At 41.7% G+C, this 19798-nt stretch overlaps 1 protein-coding gene across 2 annotated transcripts in view; it reads right to left on the reverse strand.

The window, feature by feature from the left end:
* DOCK4 (dedicator of cytokinesis 4) overlaps nucleotides 1–19798 on the reverse strand; it is a 3006016-nt gene that overhangs the window by 143925 nt on the left and 2842293 nt on the right. The gene's annotated exons all lie outside the window — the stretch shown is intronic.

Below are 19798 nucleotides of genomic sequence, written 5' to 3' on the forward strand. Positions count from 1 at the left end.
TACAATAACAAGTCCTGGAGATTAGCAGAGGGACTAAGGCAGCTACATTTTATATTTTTACTTCATATGCGCTGAAAATATAGCTATACTGCCAATGGCATGTAAGAAAAATATTTTATGTGCATTGGAAAAAGAATGCCTTAGTAGTAAGGAGGATGTTATTTCAATACTGGTATCAAAATAATACAGGAGGTGGTGGTGGTCGAAGTGAAGAAGCCTAAATGCATGGCTTTGCATTTTTTTAGGGGGGGGGGTCTTGTTTCTATATTGCCAGAGGATTTTTAATGCTAAGCATTTCCTCAGGTGCATAAACTCTAGACAGTAGAGGGAAGGACTGTGAAGGAACCAAGACTACACTGCCCCAAGACCTTGCAGCAACTTTAGACAGTAGAGAGAAGAAACCAAGACTGCATAGTTTGTAGACTTTGGGGCAATAAAAGAACAAGACCAAGGTGCAAGTACAATCTGAACAAAAAGAAAATTGTTTCCTGAGATGGATAACCTCTCAATGTAAGTTTAGCCAGAAGAACTTTTCCTTTCAGAAAATCTGATCAAGCTTTTATCTCCTCCTTGAAAGGGAGAACGTGCTTGTTTGCTACTAAGCAGACATAGTCAAAGTGGTTACCTGTTGTATTGCTTTATGATAAACACAATGATACATTTCAAAGACTATGTTTGTATGAATTTTGCTCAGTACAAATCATACAGGAACAGCTTAGACTGCAGTATCTGTGATCAATATAATACCTCAATCTAAAAATTCATTATATGGATTGGATATCCTTTAATATGGCCATGCTAACGAGGACCCAACTATCATTCAGGAGGTAACTAGCTAGCACTTGGAATCCTGTTCAAGTATCATGATTTATTCTGCAGTGGCCCTCTCTAAAGTAAAGTGTGAAGACTGGTTGAGAAGGGTGAAGGCTGCCAGCCTAGCCAGATAGAATTGTGCAGATAATTCTGTCATTTGTAAATATAAATGTAAACTACAGGCTTGTTGTCTTAAATGTAAAGAAATACTGTTACATGTGGAACTGGAATTAAATGTGACACCAGTGCACGCTACTGACCAAAGTAAAGCATGTGGTGACCCTTTGAAGTAGCAGTGGTGCCGAAAAGTCTGGATGAAGAAATTCCTTCTATTTTTAACCAAGAGTTAAATTACTAGATTTAAACATGCAAATGTATTTTATTGCTCTGTTCCTGACCAGCTGCAAGATAACAAAAGGAAGATGTTAAGAATGTAAATACAGTTAATGTGTAGCTTGGGAACACCAAGAAAGTGTAAAAAGATGATGTAATTTTTATCAGAACTGCAGTAGCAATTTAAACAGAGAGAATCAGAAGGCATTAAGCATTTTTGTCTTGGACATCCAACTCAGCACTGCCTTATGCTCTCTTTATGTAAGTAGTATGTAGAACTGTGTTTTCTCCTAGAAGTAGCTAGGAATTAGAAAGATTAGACTAAGTGTTTTTCTGCTATGTCAAAACTGTACTACTGAATTAATTTAAGTATTTCTATGTGATATCTGAACTATTGACTAGCACTGAGTACAGAGTAGAAAGTATTGTCTTGTGGTTTTAATTATTTATTATTAAATATTTAAAACCTTTTAACTGTGGCTGGTTTGTGTAGAGATAATTTAAGCTCTAGAGTACATTGCATATTTATAGTGAATATTGTACCACGTCACTCTAATAAGCCTTGACTGTTTAGTCACATCTACCAACTGGATAATAATATTGCACAGTAATAAATGGACACCCTTTTAAGGGCCTTTGAGTAGCTGATAAATATTAGCTGGGTACTGGCAGTAATTACTACCGTATAGTCTGGGTAAAAGGGGCACAGCTGGAGAACCTGTGCTAGCCTTCCCCAGAAGTGTCTGTGTGGTTGTGTAAACTCTTATCTCAAAGGGAAGGTGTGTCAGTTACTTCGGGAGGGACATGAAGCACTGGTTGGACAGAGAGGGTGCTGGAGATTTTAGCTTGCCCAGCTAGGCTATCTGGACCCTATAGCTGTGCCAGTGGGGAGTCTGATTGGGGACCTGGGGTGCAAGGGAGTGACCATCCCCAGACTGACTGTGATCTCTGTGTGCTCTTAAGGGCAATTGCACTTTTCTGTGTGTATTTGTAATCCTTTCCTCATATATGAGTTGCCCTCTCTGGTGTTAGTGGTGAGGATTGAGGCTCCTTGATTGCTGGGCCAGGGAATGGGCGTCACATAAAGCACTACAGATCTTCATGGAGTAGTCATTGTTTCAGTGTCTTCTTTTTCCTAAGGTGAAAGACCGGCAGAGATTAAGTAAGTATGAAGAACTTTGCCTTGCTTTTGAGCTGACAATGTTCTGTCCAGAATTAACTAAACAGGCTGATGTCTAATTATTTTTTAAGCAGAGAAAACAAGATTTGTCCTGGGCAGGATGGGGCTATCCAAATCAGACTAGCTTTCAGACCCGAAATGAGTGGGAGGCATATATACATGTGTTCATAATTCAGAGGAAGTTCCAAGGAAATGAGAAAACATCCTACTTTCAACTGCTTTGGAGATAGGCTTAAAGACTTATCTGTCAAGTTAATGACCTACTGATCTTTTAAAAGTGTGACTGCCATAACTCCATGTTGCCAATTTCTACTTCTCATATGTGATGCAAGATTACTTTTGAAACATGTTAATCTTGAATTGTGATACATAACACATCTGCAACTGTTTTCTACTACTGACATGTATTATTAATATCAGGTTCCCCTGATTTGGTATTAGCTCCTTCAATCTATTCATTCTAAGCACAGACTTCCAAACAGAATTTGATCAGATTATGCCTTTGGAGACTTGGCAGAGGTCACCTTCAAGAAATAAGTACGGAATAAAACATAAAACTTCTTAAAGTCCTTCTGAATACCTGTAGTATTTACATTTTTAGTTTTCTAATAGAAAAATCATGGTACTTTTTCAATGTTTGTTTTTCAAAGGCTACAGAATGCAGTGTTTCATTCATTAATATATGGGTCTGTGAGATGTAATTAGTTCTGGAAGATTTGATGTGTTATTTCATGCCTAAAAACTACTAAAACCAAAAACAATCTTTTCATATCTTATCAGCTAAGAAAGCAAAAACAGAATGTGTCAAACAGGCAATACTCCTTGGTGTAATGCTTCATGATAATCTCAGATACGACCAACACCTACCCCTATAGTCAAAAAAAGAAAAAAACTGGAAACTAGGATTCCTTTACAGGGCTAGGAAGGTCCATGCTAATAACTCTGTAAAAAACATAGCACAAACATACTTCCATTCCTTCTCTACATCTCACTCATCTTTACAAATCTTAACTTAACCATCAGAAATAAACTAGAGACTGCCTATAACAAAATTTGCAAACAAAAAGTCCTCAAAAACCCACCATTGCTTAGCACTAAAAAGCCTTAACTGGTTGGAACTTAAAATCCACCTCAACTACTATCAACTTATTACAGCTGATACGCTAATAAACTCCCCAGAAAAATGCCCAGCTTTAAAAGGAATACTACAGCCCTATACCACTAATCAAGCCCTATGATCCAACAAAACATTTTCTATACAGGTATGTGCATTATGCTGTGGCTGTATATTAGCTTCAGTGTTTCCGGATAAGTTATATTAATTTTTCCTTTCAATTTCTGGATACAATTAAAAATATCTTATTACTGATTTTAAACTCTGAAATTAAGCTGAGATTATATACTAGTTCTGAAAGATTTGATGTTAAGATTATTATATCCTAAGCTTGTCTATAAGACTAACATAATTTTTGAATAGGATTATAGGACATACAAGGTAAATGACATTTGGGACCTTGCCAATATCCACCTTAGAATGTGTCTCCTTTTTTAAGGATGTTACAGGTACCACACAGCAGAATATAAGAGCAAATTTGAAAAGTTAGACATGCTTAGAGTATAGAAAAAGTATCAGCGTTGTTGCTGTCAACCAGTTCTAGTTTAAAGGAAGGTAATGTATCATGTTGCTTGATTTGCCACACAAGTCGGTTCCAAAGGTGGGGAGGTCACTAACGAATGAACCTATCTTTCTATCATGTTTGACTTAATTGCTGATGACGATTTAGATCCTTTGTTCTGATAGCTGGGGACTATTTGATTAGCAGAAATACAAAAGATCCAGTAGCACTGGATCTGATAAGGAACACAAAGCTTGGTGGAATGTATTTTTCTTCTGTTGTTAATCCTATTAATGCAGCGATTCAACCAAACTGTTTTTCTTGACTTTACTAATATATGTAATGACTCAACACTGTGTATGCATAAATGCATTAGTTAACATCATAGACCTCATTGACAGTATAAACAGACAACTAGAGACACTATGGGAAGTTATTTTATCCAATTTCATAAAAAAGAAGTTATGTACTCAACATAACGTTCTATCTGTGTTGACAATTTTCATTTACCCTTAACCTGTCAGACTCGGTTCCAACCCTCGAAACTGGCTTGCCTCTTATACTAGATCGTGAGAACCAAAAACTCTCAAGCCAAGTCCATACCCAGAATGCCCCTCTCTAGATTACCTCAGATCGAATTTGCAGCTATGAAGGAAGACAGCAAAGACAGCTCTGTTGCAATTATAGAGGCTTTGTCCAAGTCATAAATGAAATAACAGATAACCAAAACTAGAGTTCATTCCTCCATGAAGCCTAAAGGAGGGGGATGGTGGGTGGGTGGGGAGTCAAGGATAAATGAGGATCAACAACACAGATGGACTGCTATGGTATGTCCATAACTCCTTTATCTCATGTTGTCAATCTTCCTTTATCCTTGACCTATGGGACAGAGTCCCAGCTAACTTATATCTTGGGAGGCCTTATGGAAGGATATTCCTGAGCACCATAGAACCAAAGGACACTCTTCCCCTGGAGAACAGATCCAATTTGTAATGATAAAGGTATGTGGAGTATCCCAGGTTGCTGCTGCACATATTTTATCCAGGGAAGGCCTTGAGTGAAAGACAGCAAAAGTGGCTATTGCCCTAGTAGAATGTGCTTTCACTGGTGCAGGTAATTGAATGTTTCTCTTTTTGTAGATGAAAGTTATGCATTCCCTTAACCATTTAGATACGGTAACCTTTAAAACTGGTTTACCCATGCAGGGACCCAAAAAGGAGACAAATAACTGGTCTGACTTTCTGAAGTACTTTGTTCTGCTGATATAAAAACACAATTGCGTGTGAGCATCTAACAAGTGCAAACAATACTCTCCCTTATTGGAGAAATTAGGAAAAAAGGCTGGTAAATTAATACATTGATTAATGTTAGTTTCAGATACCACCTTAGGAAGAAAGGATGGGTTTTTTCTTAGTGAAACCCTGTCTTTATGAAAAATCAAACATGGAGGATTTGAAGATAACACTTGAATCTCCAAAATTCTTCTGGTAAACGTAATGGCTACCAGAAAAATGGATTTCCATGAAAGGGACTTCAAGTCACAAGTAGCTGCTGGCTCAAAAGGGGAATGGACCAAAGACTGTAGAACCAAATTAATGTCTCAAGGAATAACAGGATCCTTATAAAGGAGTTTTAACCTCAAGGCTCCTTTCATAAAAACTTTGCACAACCTATGAGAAATGAAAGTGTGCTCTTGAAAACCATAATGAAAGTTGGAAATAGCAGCTAGCTGGACTTTAACAGTAGAAGATGCTCCCTGCTCAAAAAGCATAGCTAAAAATTCCAACACCTTTTCAACTGGTGCAGAGAAAGAGTCAATATTATTATCACATGCCAAAAATGTGAAGCTTTTCTACTTACTGTGGTAAAGTCTCCTAGTGTAAGGCTTATGGGAAGCTATTAAAGTTTTTCGGACTGGAGAGGACAGGTTATCTTGCCTGGCAATCAATGGAATTGGATGAACCAAACTGTAAGCTTGAGGTTTTGGAGACTGGGGTGAACAAGTCCCTGTGGATGGGACAGAATATCTGGATACAGGTCCAGAGTCCATGGGTGGTGAATTAGGTGAGGCCAAAGAAAGGGGAACCACACTTGTCGAGGCCAGAATGGAACAATGAGGATCACCATGCTATTCAACCTGATAGCTTTCTTTAAGAAAAGAGGTATTAGTGGAAAAGGGTGAAAGGAACAGAGCAGTCCGGAGAGCCAGTCATGAAGGACAGCATCTCTTGGAGACTCCCCCTGCAGGGTGTTTAGGGCAAAGTAGCTGCTGCACTTTTTGTTCAGGGGTGATGCAAACAGGTTGCAGCAAGCCTGGCTCCAGTGATGGAAAATCTCCTTCACCATTCTGAAGTTGAGAGACCACTCATGAGGCAGAAAGGTGCATTGCTCAGCTTGTCCACTATCATGTTTGAGCTCCCCAGGATATGCATTTCTGTCAGAAAAAGGTTGGAAGAGATCATCCACTGCCATATTCTGACAGCTTCTCAACATAGGGGGGTAATACTTGGTTCCACCCTGTTTGGAGATGTACCAGACTTCTGCCCAGATAATGCCCCCCCTACCCCATCTATGAGGCATCCATGGTCACTATGGCATTGAGCTGAGGAGGAACGAAAGGTTGGCCCAAGAGAATTTCCTCTGATTCCATCCTCCAGGATAAGTTTTTCTTGCAATGCTTGGTGACCTGAATGAGATGCTTCAGCGAATGACTGAGAATGGACCATTGGGAAGCTAGAAACCACTGCAGAAGTCTCATGTGAAATCTTGCTAGTGGGACCAGCATGATTGCTACTGCCATGGATCCTAGAGTTTGTGGAACTAACTGAGCAGGAGCTATGTTACTGAAGAAAATAACTTCCACCTGGGACCTTATCTTCTGCAGTCTGTGAGGAGGAAGGGAAGCTATGCAAGAGGAGGTATTCAGGCGAGCCCCTATAAACTCCAATTCTTGACTTAAACTTAGTTGAGATTTCATGAGATTCACTGTAATATCTAGATGAGTGCAAGCATGTAGAATAAAGCATCTATATCATAAAATCGACAACTTAGGTTGTTGAATACAAAATCATCTACACCTAACCATCAAAAGCTAAAAACAGCAAACAGCCAAATAATCGAGTTCTCTCCTAGGGGAAAGAATTCACTTGGCCGTCCACAAACAAAATAAACAAACACACCCAAACACAGTGGGGGGCTTCACCCCCATCCACCGATGTGGGGGGCTGTCCCCCCCCCACACCCCTAACTAAATATACAAATTCTGAGACCGCTCTACGTTGGGAAAAGTGCAAATCCCCAAGAACGGGCATGCAAATTCTTTCCTGAGGAAAGAATTTGATGATGTGGCCGTTTGCTAATTTAAGTATTCGATGCTTAGGTGTCGATGAATATGTATTCGACAACCTAAGCTGTCAACAAATCAATAGGGAACCAAAATAAAATCTTTTCTCTGCTCTACTAGATGCCTGGTGGGAGGTGATGAGCCAGTCTTCTAAATATAAAAACACTCAGAATTCATGCAATCTCAAATGAGATGCTACTGCTGCCATACACTTGGTAAACACCCTGGCGGCTGAGGTGAGACCAAATGGCAAAGCTTGGAAATGATAATGACTGGCTCCTAGTCAGAAGTGGAGGAACCTTCGGGAGCACTTGTCCATTTTTATGTGGTAATACGCATCCTGGGGATCTACAGAGCACATCAATCATCTTTCCCTAAGAAGGGTAGAATAGACTGAACTGTGACCATCCGGAATTTTGCTTGCTGAGCAAATGTGTTCAATAGACTGAGATCCAAAACTAGTCTCTATTCCCCTGTCTTTTCTGGCACCAAAAGGAACCTTCAGTAGAATCCAGATCATATCTGGTCTAGTGGAACTTCTTGGATGACTCCTTTTACTAGAAGTTTTTGAATTTCAAGACCTGCCTCATCCCTCTGACTGGGAGGAACATCAGGGATTCTTCTGCCTGTTCTTGGGATGAAAATTAAGGGAATATAGTATCCTCTGGTAATTATCCTTAGCAAAAAAGTATCTGAGCTTATTTGTTGTCAGGCTAGTAGGTGCAAGGATAATCTTTCCCAGACTGCATCCTCAGGCAAGCAATCGGGCCTCCCTTCTGGTAGGGTTTCCCTGAGAAAGAATTTCTGGAACCCAGATTTTGCGGGCCATTTCTGCCACAAGGTTGGCGTCTTCTATTGGAGCTCCCCCCTCTGCCCCGAGGGAGCCACTGCCATGTGTGTCCTGAAAAGGCCCTTGGGATTTCTTGAACCACATCTTTCTGCTCTTCTAATTTCTGGAGAAGGACCACTGTGGGGGAGAAAAACGGGGTCAATATTACATTGTCGAACTCACAGGAGTTCAAACGATGTAATGTCGAACTGTTAAGTTCGAAACTCAAAAAGGGCAAAACCACAGAACAGCGATTTTTTTTCCCAGGGGAAAAAAATCTCTGTTCTGGTACAAAAATAAAAAAAAAAACACACATACACTTTAAACATAAACTAATGTGGGGGGCTTCACCCCCACACCCCCCTACTTAAATATACCAACTCTGAGATCACACCACAGTGGAGGAAATAGCAAAATAGCAAAAATGACCCACTGATTTTTTTCCTCTGGGAAAAAAATTGGTGTTCCGTGGCTTCGCTATTTTCGTGTTTCAAACATTTGTGTTCGATATTACAACGTTTGGACTCCTGTGAGTATGACGTTGTAATATAGACCCAGAAAAACATATGGCCACTGTAGACAGGGTCTTTACAACTTTTTCACACCTGGCCAAGGTCAATCTGACTTTGAGACCAAACAGGGCTAATCTGTCAAATGATGTATTGATGAACAAAGACTTGAATGCTCTGAAAATTCACAGAAGCACATGCAGGTGTGTCTCCTTATGGCAACACCGGAACATGCTGCCCTAGTTTTCCCTTCGGCTGCATGTGCAATGAGCCTCATGGACGAGTTAGAAATACACTCCGTGATGAGAAGCTAGGAAGCCCCTTTTTAACTTGCACCTCCTCAGACACAGCTCCTGCAAAGGAATCCGACAGCTCCTGGATAAGATCCTTCTGGAATCTATTAAAGTGTGCCATGAAGTTCAATGACCATAAGGCGAAGGTCAAAGAAGCATACACCCACTTCCCAGACCTGTCCATTGCCCTGGACTCTCGGTTAGGAGGATGAACAGTGGAACTCTCATCTGCAAGTTCCTTCTTTGTGGCTGCCACAATCACCATGGCATCTACTGCTAGTCCCTTGGCCCAAAACTGGTGGTCCTCTGGTGCAGTAAGAATTTTGTCCAGTCTCCTGGGATTGGCTCTACAGAATCAGGGGCCTTGCATGCCCACTGTGCAATCAACCTAATGAGATTGTCAGTGGACGGGGTCACCCAAGAAGTACATGGGTTAGCAATGAAAGCTTGCAGGTACACTGACTATTCTGAGGAAGGGTCTTTGAGCTTCCAGCCACACCTCTGCTTTCAAAACTCAAGAATGTCTCCAAAGGAAACATCTTCTGGGGGTGACCAATGGGAGCCTAACCCTTCATCAAAGTCCATGTCCTCCATGACAGGTTCTTCTGGGGCATCTAGGTCTTTCCTCTTACATGTCCTCTTCCAAAGCACTTCCTCAGTTTAAAGCTCTATGGAGGACTCAGAAGAGTTAAGCCCCTGTGCAGGTGTATCCTGCAACTTTGGTGCTTGCTGTCCAGGCTTTAAGGGTGGAAGAACCTCTGGGAGAAAAGGAGTCCCGGGAAAACACTTGGAAAGGGAAGGAACCAGCTGAGAACCTGCAGAGGCCAAGGCCCTCCCATGATCTGGAAGGCAAGCCCCACCAAAGAGGGATGAGAGCCTGGAACCATGGTCCTATCCTGTTCCAATGAGACCGCCACCAAAGCTGAAGCCTAGTAAGAGCTTGCATGAGCCGAGGCTCCAAGTTGCAAGGATGGCTCTGGAAAAATTAGAGCTGAACCATGTCCCTTGGAGCTGGTATTGGAGCTATGATACTGGGAGCCCTCTGGATCTGAAAAAGTGGAGGAACTCAGTGCCTATACTGGAGCTGAAAGCATACGAGGTGTCGGTGCTGAGACAGTTGGAACCGGGGTGGATCGGAGTTGTGCTCTCTAAAGCCTCAGGGGAGGTCAGAGGAGGAATAACCGGTGGAGTCCTAGGAGAGAAGGTTCCATCTCTGGAAGGGAGTAAAACCTGGGAAGAACTTGTAAGACCCCTAGCCATGAGGAGCTGAGCCACCAACCTCACAACATCAACTTCTGTCAGACACCTGGAGGAAAGAACAGAAAAGGCTGAAGGGGATTCAGGTCTCTGTACAAAAGGACTTGGAAGATGTCCCATAAAGAGATCCACCGATGGGGAGTACCTAGTCCAAGGTACGAAAGGTAGAGCTGGTTTCCAGGATACCAATGACACCGAAGAAAGGGCTGGCACTGAGGGAGGGGCTGGCATCTGGGCAGTTGGTTCCATAATTGCCGGCACCAAAACCTTTGTGGTGCTCACAGTCGGTGCCACAAAAGTCAGCACCATAGCCTCTGTAGTGGTTATCTTCAGTTCTGCTGAGTGTGAGGGAACCAAGGACTTAGGTCTCTTCGATGTTTGAGTTGAAGGGGACACCTGCACCCAGAGATGTCTCTTCTTTCCATGATCCACTTTAGAGGAAGAGGGGGAAGACGGTGAACAAATGTCAGACTTTGACTTTCTTGACTGAATGGACTAAGCCTCATCAAATGATGTTTTAATTAGACCTTTAAGTACAAGTTTATTGGCACCATAGCCTCTGTAGTGGTTAGCTTTGGTGCTGCTGAGTGTGAGGAAATTGAAGACCTAGGTTTATTTAATGTGGGAACTGAAGGAGATGCTGGCACCAAGAGACTCCTCTTTGTTCCATGATCCACTTTAGAGCAAGATGGTGAAGAAATGTCAGACTTTGATTTTCTTGGCTGACTGGACAAAGCCTCATCAAAGGATGTTTTAATTAGACATTTAAAAGTATAAGTTTATTCTCTCCCTTTGTGAGGGCCCAGTGACTAAAAGCTTGACAAACAGCACAATCCTCTTGCAAGTGCACTAGGCCTAAGCAGTAGACACAAGCCATATGTTGTTGTTCTTTTGGCTTTTCCCGTTTAGGGGTCACCACAGTGGAACTCCGGTCCGCTAATGATTGGCAGTAGATTTTTTTTACAGGTGCCAAGGTGCCAGCTCGATGCCCAACCTTCAACGAAGGCATGCCCATTCTACGCGTATCTTTCGAACACCACTCGACCGCGGAGAGGGCATGCAGACTCCACACAGAAGGCGCTGAAAGGGAGAACCTCTTGCTGTGAGGCAACAATGCTACCGCGGCTTACGCCCATTGGAATTGGGCATTTTCCTGCCACAATCCCGGCACTGCTTAAATCCCATAGTGCCTTTACCTTTGTCCGTCATCTTGACTAGATACAGAGTCAAGTCACAGAACAAACACACAGCCACGCACATGCAGTAAGAAAGAAAGAAGAGAAGGAAGGGCTACCAGTAATGGTAGGCCAGAATTACCAGGAGGTAGAAAGAGAAAGGATAGGTCTACCTGCAATAGTAGGAAAGGTACCAAAGTGTACGAAGGTTAGAAGGACAGACACACTCACAAAAAAAAGCTCATGAAAATCACTTTATATAAGTACAGATAAACTACCAACAATGTTAGGCAAGAACACCTAACTGTAAAAGACAGGGATACTAGCAGAAAAAAACAGAAGGACGAAAAGTATTAACTGGGTAGGTTAAAAGAAAAGAGTAGCTGAAGGAAATTTGATGTAAAAACGATTAAAATTTTACTTAGCTCAGAGAGTCTTGGCTAACGTGTCCGATGAGGAAGCGCAGCAAATGAGATGTAATCTAAAGAGAGGCATTCTGGGTAGGGAGTTTGCTCAAGAGTTTTTGGTTTTCACAATCTATTGTAAGAGTCAAACTGGTTCGGAGCGTTGGAACAGAGTCCCATAGGTCAAGCATAAATGAAGACTGACAACATCAGATCATACAGTTGAACACTGATTATATGAGATGCCACAGGAATGACATTGTCACAGATACCTTGTAAAGTCCAGTGAGGCCTCTGTTTGTTTCACAAACACAATGGCACCTCCAATGAATAGTGTTTTTTGGGTTTGACCTTTTACAGCATCTGCTTTTCAGGCTTTTTGTTCTGGTTTGGTTCAGCTTTAATCCCAGATATTTTGTTACTATAATCACTCCTTAATACTATGTTTCAGTGAATATTCTTATGAGAATAATTGTGGTCACTGTAATGGCTGTGTAATGTGTTAGAAGTAATTAGTTACATGTATGAAATTTTGGTTTTATTAAGCTAATGGTGACTTCAGGTTGAGGTTATGCTTTTGAGGGTATATTATCCTGAATATCTGTACATGCAGAGGTAAGCAAGTGTAGAAGTGTGTGTGTGTGTGTGTGTGTGTGTGTGTGTGTGTGTGTGTGTGTTGTGTACACATACATTTGTAAGTGCATGCATGTGTGTGAGTGTGTATGTCTGTGTGTATAGGCGCTCACAGAGTGAGGGTGCTGTCAAGAGTTCAACCTCATTTTTCTACAAATAGACCTCTCACATATAAGTAAGGATTTAAGAAATATGAATTACAATTTCCATGAACATGAGGCCATTGTTATACTGCCTAAAATAGCAGACAACAATCTCTTATGGTACTACCTCAAAAGTGTCCAAATTTTTGCAGAATGTCCAGACTTTGCCTCATATTTTAGTATGTTCCACATCAAATTTGGACAGCGCAATGGTGCAGCAGTTGCATTGTTGCCTCACAGCAAGAGGCTCTCTGGTTCAATTCTTGGCTGGGGTGCCTTCTCTGCGGAGTCTGCATTTCTTCCCTGTGTTCATGTGGGTTTCCTCTGGGTGCTCCAGTTTCCTCCCACATTACAAAGACAAACCTCTGGAGCATTTCTCCCCGAGCCTCCGTTGAAAGTTGGCTTCGTTCCAACTCAGACTTTCCCGGTAAACAAATGTTAAATAAATAAATGAATAAAAAATTGTGTTTTTCTGGTAAATCACTGAGGATTGAAGTCACTAAATAATGATAGTTATTTGGGTTTCAGACTTCATATCCTTCAGAAAAATGCATGTTAATGCACAACCTGCTGTTCTAGCAGCTACGTTTACAACAGTAATAATTAAAATCACAGCCTTCGCCCACAACCCACCCCCATTATTTTTGGCTGTGCAGATTTTTCATACTAGGATGTTGCGGGATATGTCTCTCTATATAATCTAAAATTATATGCTCACTGTTTAAAAAAGACGAGTGAAACATAATCCAAAAGACAAAGCTTACAGGTACTACACAGCTAAACAGAAGAGTACATTTGAAAAGTTAGACGTTCTCGGGGTATAAAACCAGTATCAGTGCTGTTGCTATTTACAACTAAGCTGTGGGAAAGCAGTAGATAGTGTCTCTAAATGGAGATTTTAAACATAATCTGAAATAAAAGACTCAAAGCTGTGGGCATATGAATCACAAAAAATGAAGGGGAGGGTGACAATCAAAGAGAATAACACAGAAGTACAAGCAGTTTTTTAGGTTAATATAAGGGAGGGATAATGCAAATGCCACCAGACTTAAGAATGCAATGCAAACAGGTAGGGAGGCAAAAAAAATGAGTCTCATTCACCAAGCAGTTTGCCCTGACAGCTTCCTCAATAAAACATTGAGGGGTCCACTTCATATAAATTTCATCTGAGACCACAATACCTAATTTTCAAAATACTGAAAACTCATTTGACTGAATCTCATTACACTGAAAGCTTACAATCCTGAATTTCAAAATACTGAATTTTAAGCCATAGATGTGGTGTGTTTCCCTTCACCTGTGACTTGCTTATGATAAAAAACATTACTGTAACTTAAAGTGCTGACTGTCACTAGTGGAGAAAGTAGTGTTGTAACGTTTCTAAATGTGGGTATGTCTCTCTACATTTTTATGGGAAGTATCTAAAGTAATATGGTGGATGTTTTGTGTGTTCCCGACAGTAATTTTGGAAACAGTAAGTCGTTGGTGTTCAGGATTGTAAGCTTTCAGAATAATGAGTTTCAGTCAAATAAGTTTTCAGTATTTGAAAATTAGGTTTTGTGGTCTCAGTCAAATGAAATTCAGTATTTTTTAGATTCAGTCATGTGACGTGGACCCAACTTAGAGACCCAATTTCAGCTGCTCCATCAGTTCACAAGCAATTAACACCCATTAGACCCAAGAAAAACACAAGTCATATATATTATTACGTCTTTTAAAACTCCAAGCAAAATATTAAAGTATTTATATATTTTCACTGTTTTTGTACAAACTGGAATTATTAGTTTTCTGTGTTCATCTGCAATTTGTCTACTGATTGCAGCTGAGGTATAATTAAACTACTATTAGAATGTTATTGCTAAGTAATTCTGCTGCCTAATGTTTGCTATACAACCTGAATGACACTGATATTAGGTTTGTTTCACTGAGGTTGTCTAACTCCTTTACTACAAATTCTTCCTTATCTATTTTCTTTTAGTGTCTGTAAATTGCGACTACATAGTTGGTCCAGTTTGTTCCCTTCCCCATACATGAAAGTGCGGACACTCCAAAAATGATAAAGTTCAGAAAACTTGGGTCTATATTAGAAGACCAAAGCGACTTAAGAGTGAACGCTCTTTTGTCAACACGTAACACCTGAAGTCTGAAAAGAGCAAAGTTAAGGAACAGCAATTTTTTTTTTCCAGGGAAAAAAATCACTGATCCAAAAAAGAAAATTATAAAGGCAAAATAAATGTCTTTATAATGTTGTGCCCCCACCCCCCCTACTTAAATATACCAACTCCGAGATCGCACCACAGTGCATAAAACAGCAAAGTCCTGAGAACGGCCCAGCAATTTTTTTCCCTGGGACTTTGCTGTTTTCAGACTTTGGGCTTTAAGTGTCGACGAAAGAGCGTTCACTCTTAAGTTGCTTTGGTCTTCTAATACATACCCAAACACTTTTGGACTACTAGGTGATCACCTCCACATCCTCTCTGCTTCTATCCAGGTTCTTACAATGGCTATTGTCAATGACACACCACTGAATTTTGTCTTGTAATACTTTCAGTAACACTAGCTATTGCTTTACTAAGCAAACGGGTATTTGTAGTGCCTTTTGTTTGAGCTCTGCATAGGTAATGACAGCTGCACTGTATCCGCCAATAACTTCCAAGCTGTTCTTACCTTTTTTCTCTCTTCCCCAGCCATAGTGTTTAAATTAGGCTGCATATAAACTTATTTTAACTCCCCCCTCCCCATACTGTTAGTTACACTCCCTCCTTGTTAAAAGTCTATCTAGTAGAGTATCTCCCTAGTCTAAATTCTCCTAATTTCTGCCTGCTTCTTTTGGCTTTTGTATTTCTTCTAATTTCTCCCTGATCCTTTTGACTGCAGGACTCACTCATACCTTACTTACCTATTCTCCTGTTCCCACTCAGCCAATACATCGCATCTGAAATCCCTCTAATTATAATTTCTGTTAAGCTCTCCTAATTATTCTATTGGTTACTTACCCCATAGGGCTCCACTGATTGTTTTTGCAGTAGTTCAGCACAGACTGGCTCAGCCTGCTCCATTTGCCCTTCAGCCTCACTCTGGTCCTCTACCATAACCCCACTACTTCCACATTTATTTATCACTAACGCATCCCATTCCAGTTTTCATCCAATCACACATCACTTCTCCCCACACTCACAAACCTAACTTAGAGTGATTACCTCCATCAATACAATGTCTATCACCAACATGTTTCCTTAGCTTAACACTGCCCATTGCACTCTTTAGCACCCTTACTTAACTTACATAACTCCCTTATGCCTCTTCCACCAATATACTACATCCTCCTCCTTCTCCTCTATTATCCATGAACTCTACCCATTAAACATAACCCTCTTGTATAAACACAAAGTACTACCTATCATACCCTCTTTTAACTTACCATACCCTCCACTTCCTAACAAATACTCTACCTGTCTCCTCCCAAACTCCCACCCCACATTAGTCTTTATCACCCTCATACTAGATCATATCTCCCTCTCTCTCTTATTGGTGACATTTACCCCAATCCCGGGCCCACCAATTCCCCTTCCATCTCCTCTCCCCCTACATCATCTCCTCACACCCCCAAGACCATTTGCATTACCACAATTAATGCCCAAAGTCTAGTGTCCTCCCAGTCTAGTGTCATTAGTTCACTCAATCTAATAGAGAACATTTGTGAAGGCCAGCCCACTCAGATTCTTAATCTTGAATTAACTTCTGTTCCAGCTTTCTCCATTTCCACTTTACTGGAAAAAAAAAATTCTAAGCTTGCTTCCCCCCTTTCCTGTGGCAGGTCTTGTCTAGATACAGATTTGCTGTGTCCAGGACTGTTTGTGAGCTCCTAAGCTCCCCCCCCCCCCACTTAACTGGGGTTAAACCATTCTTGGCGCCATAAAGTCTGTTCTTCAAAATTTCCCTTGCAACTAGCCAGCTTTTTAGCTTTAGCACTCATCTGTTTCTTTGAGCTCAGCACTTGTTCAGAACTCATTGTAAGCACTAAATAAGCTACAAATTACTACAGCACTCAACTTTCCTAACTTGTCTAGAGGAAAACAGTTTTTAGCACTTAATAAATAAGCACTTATTCAGTCATGTCTAAAGGTCAGCTCCCGGTATTTTCTCCTGTCTACCTGATGAATCTGGGCATCTTGGGACAATGCAGCAATTGCCTCATGTACACAGATGACCCTCTCCTCCTACCACCCAACACTACAACCTGTGAGAGATGGACTTATATAGCCAAACTGGAAGCAAAGCTCTCTTCACCAAAGACTGGCCTAGACAGTCAAGAGGAGAAGGTAAATACTTGCAATGCACCACACTCATCACATAGTCCCTCAAAACCTACACCACCAAAACACACACACAGAAGCACAAAACACACACCTACATTCGCGGAGGCTATCAGTACAAATCTGCCCAAACAACAGAGACCTCCAAAGCAGAAATGCAAGCAACCTCCACCCCCAACACAACCCAAATGACACATAGCCCACATACTCAGTGTGCCACTCAACTACAGCCCATAAGGCATAACGTACCCAACACTCTAGTCATAGGTGACTCTATAGTCAGGCACACTGATGTTCCACTCACCAAGCTAAACAAGGTAAAAGTTACTCTCAGCTGCCTGTCATGTGCCAGGATCCACCACATAATGCATGCACTCAGGTCACTCCACAACAAGTACAAATATGACTCTGTCATTGTCCATGTTGGTGTGAATGACCTGAGACGTACCTCCCTGGACTACATGAAAAGAGACATGGAGGAGCTCTCTGATCTTGTACCACAGGCAGGTATGACCCTAGCCCTGAGTAGCATCCTGCCATCACCCAGAATGATACCACAGTACAAGGACAAAATGATTGACTTTAACAATTGGCTAAGCTTCTGGTGTCATTCTAAGGGAATCCAGTATCTGTCTGCCTGGGATGACATGATCGACAGACCACGCTGCTTTGCCAGAGATGGCCTACACCTGCCGCCCTTGGGATTCCGGATACTGGCAAAGGCTCTTGCCACTCCTATAGTGCCTTTTTTAGGCAAGGTTCAAATGACAAATTCACCACCGTAACAGGTACAAGCAAGCAAAATCTGAGGGTAATGCTACTCAATGCTAGAAGTCTAAACCTCAAAATACACTCACTTGAGGCACTCCTTAAAATGGAGAACATTGATATCTGTGCAGTGACAGAGACCTGGTTCAAAGCTCAAGAGAGCACCACTGCATTACCATGCTATAATTCATACCACACCTTTTGGCCACCAAACCCAGACCGAAACACTAAAGGTGGAGGCATGTCCATATTCATTAAGGATATCCACACCTCCAAGCTAGTTGCTCAGCAAAATGCATCCGAGATTATCCAAGTTCAACTAACTCTGGGCAAAACCACAATCCAGATTGTAGCTTGCTACAGACCCCCCCACCATGCCCCAGGATTCTCACTCCTCTTTTCTTGATACACTGTAAAATATTAAGGTACAACCCAACACTCTAATAATGGGTAATTTCAACTACCCTACCATTAACTGGGAAAACTACTTATGTACCAACTCTTTTGCTCATCGTTTTCTAGAAATCATCAATTCCAATGCCTTAGATGAACTTATCCACACCCCCACCAAGGGCAGCAATATCCTAGACCTGATCATCACCAACATGGGTGACTGGTGTTCCACACCACAGGTCAGCTCCTCGTTGGTCAGATCTGACCACAAGCTAATCACCCTAGACATCCACATCCCGCTCCCACCCCCCATTAGGAAAACAACCATAAAAAATTTCTCCAAAACCAACTTCACTCTTCTTAAGACAGAAGTGGCAAACTTCATGACACCCATGCAGATGGACAATAGAGGTACGACTGCTGAATCCTACACAAATGCACTTTATAAGCACTTACACGAGTGCATGGATCGTGCTATCCCTAACAGAACCAAGATGCTATTCTCCAAAAAAAAAGGAAGCCAATCTGGTGGTCTTCTGCCATAAACAAACTCTACAACAGAAGAAAGAAACTGTTGCAAAAAAGAGTAAAATCCCACAATTGGAGGAACTCCCTGGTCAGCCTCAGTAAGAAGCTGAGATCCCTCATAAAATCTTCCAAAGCTAGTTATGAAAACAAAATTGCCACTGATTCTAAAGACAACCACAAAGCATTCTATAGCTATGTCAAGAATCTCAATGGCAACACTCAGAGCTGCTCTGAGTTACAGCACAATGACACTAAATATACAGAACCAACTGATATTGCCAGCATACTGGCAGATAGGTTTAGTGTTAACTTTACCCCCCTCTCACCCCCTAAAGGGCCCATCTTTATACTGGAAGAATGCAAAGTTCCTGTAATCACGGCTGCACAGGTAAAAACCTCACTCTCCAAAGCCAAAAGCACAGCATCCATGGGACGTGACAACATCCCAGGCTGCCTTCTACATGAACTACAGAATGAACTGGCACCCCACCTAAGTACCATGTTCAATCATAGCCTCACCTCAGGCTTTGTGCCCATTGAATGGTGCACCACGACAGTTATCCCACTCCACAAAGGGGGGGGGCCACAACAGACCCCGGGAACTACCGCCCCATTAGCCTGACAAGCCTTGTCTGCAAGACCATGGAACGTATCATAATGGAACTCATAAACAAAGACATTGGAGATCTCCAAACTCTGGACCCCACACAGTTTGGGTTTGTAAAAGGTAGATCATGTCTCCTAAACCTGATAGACTTCTTTGAAGTAGTCACCAAAGCCATAGATGAGGGTAAGGTGGTTCACACAGCCTATCTAGATCTCGCCAAGGCATTCGACACCATCCCCCACTCTGGAATTATAGATAAACTCACTAAACTAGGTATAAATCCCTATGTCACAACATGGGTTGCCAACTGGCTTACTGACAGAACCCACACTGTGAAAGTAGCAGACTCCAAATCAGACTTCAGACCAGTGACAAGAGGAGTACAACAGGGTTCAGTCCTGGGTCCTCTCCTGTTTGGTATCTACTTCCCTGAAGTACAGGCTAACACAGAAGGTCTTTGGCTAACTAAATTCGCAGATGACTGCAAACTAGGAGCCATAATCAAGACTCCTAACGATGTGGACATCCTACAAAAGGGCCTCACTGAGACAGATGCCTGGTGCCAAAGACATGGTCTCAAGCTCAATGCCAAAAATTGCATTGTCATCCCCTTTGGTAAAAACTCGGTACCCATGAACTATCACATAGGCGGTAGTCT

This window comes from Protopterus annectens, chromosome 11.part0, assembly GCF_019279795.1.
Source record: "Protopterus annectens isolate FY-2018-M chromosome 11.part0, PAN1.0, whole genome shotgun sequence".
Lineage (NCBI taxonomy): Eukaryota > Metazoa > Chordata > Ceratodontiformes > Protopteridae > Protopterus > Protopterus annectens.